General features: G+C 43.6%; 1 non-coding gene across 1 annotated transcript; it reads right to left on the bottom strand.

Annotated features, from left to right (window-relative positions):
- On the bottom strand, window positions 1-119 carry LOC138360588 (5S ribosomal RNA). The gene has a single exon (XR_011226500.1). It is a non-coding gene; the product is annotated as a 5S ribosomal RNA (ribosomal RNA).
- Window positions 120-1,440: the final 1,321 nt, after the last annotated feature.

Below are 1,440 nucleotides of genomic sequence, written 5' to 3'. Positions count from 1 at the left end.
TGCCAACAGCATTTGGTGTTCCCAGGCGGTCACCCATCCAAGTACTAACCAAACCCAACGTTGCTTAACTTCGCTGATCGGACGAGAAGCGGTGTTCTCAACGTGGTATGGCCGTTGGCATGAGACTGCCTACACATTGTGGCTAATAACCAACTCTTTTAAGTCATCGCGGCAGGATACGGACCTGCTTGTGGTGTCTTAATGGTAATTGTATCCTAACATATTTTTGTCTCCTTGGCATGGATATTTAACATCGTTTATTCAGTCTTGGGTTTATGTTCTTTCGCCATTTACAGACATTTTACATCTACCTACTTCCTCAGCCTGCCCTGCCAATTTCTAATGAATTTGTGGATTTTCTTTTGTAATACAAACATGTGTGTGCTCATCTGCTCTTCAGTTTTTATGATATTTGTCTCATCTGTCCTGCTTTATGATACTTTTACAAAGAACATGAACAAATGCTTCTATTTTAGAGAAGATATGGGATCCAGGTTTCGGAGCCGTAAAACCAACCGTCGTGATTGGTGGACGAGTTGCCAGGTTGCAGCTTCTGTACCGTGCCGGCACATAAATAGGTTCGGCTCAAGCGGCGGCAGCATCATTCCCCCGTGACTGTCTGAGCGTCTCTCATCACCTTGGTTATCTCATCATCATCATGGTAGAAGCAAAGCCTACCAAGAAGGCTGCGGCTGCTGCTGCTGTGGTGGCCACCACCAGGAAACCTCGCGTCCAGGTTGCTCACCCGAAAACTAGTCAAATGGTTCTAGCCGCGGTCGCAGCACTCAAAGACCGTAAGGGCTCGTCTCTACAAGCAATCAAGAAGTACGTTGTTGCCAACAACAAAGTCGAGGCTGCCAAGATCGCCATTTACATCCGAAGATTTCTCAAGAAAGCAGTGGCTGACGGCATTCTTGTTCAGACCAAGGGAAGTGGAGCTAGTGGATCATTCAAGCTGGCCGTAGCAGAGAAGAGGGCCGTTCTAACTCCCAAGAAAGCCACCACAACCAAGAAACCATCTACAGCAGCAAAGAAGGCCGTGGTAACTCCCAAGAAAGCCGCCACAAGCAACAAACCACCTACAGCCTTGAAAAAGAAGCAGCAGCAGCAGCAGCTTGTTGTTGGGAACAAAAAGCCCAAAATAAAGAGAGCTTCAAAATCTCCCAAACCACCCAAGGCAAAGAAAGCTGTCAAGAAAACAACAAAGGCAAAATAAACGACGACATGCAAGCAGCATGAATACACATGACAATAAACATCCAGGCCTCCCCCCTCAGTGGAGGGGCCTCATATGATTCCAAAAGAGTTTAGTTTTGTAGACAAATAAATCATTACTTTTGGGGTAGATTTACTCTGTATATTATATATATATATATATATATATATATATATATATATATATATATATATATATATATATATATATATATATATATATTT

This window comes from Procambarus clarkii, unplaced genomic scaffold (genome assembly GCF_040958095.1).
Source record: "Procambarus clarkii isolate CNS0578487 unplaced genomic scaffold, FALCON_Pclarkii_2.0 HiC_scaffold_115, whole genome shotgun sequence".
In the NCBI taxonomy this organism is placed as follows: domain Eukaryota; kingdom Metazoa; phylum Arthropoda; class Malacostraca; order Decapoda; family Cambaridae; genus Procambarus; species Procambarus clarkii.
The sequence above is the reverse complement of the archived record's forward strand: the minus strand, read 5'-3'. Positions and strand labels throughout refer to the sequence as shown.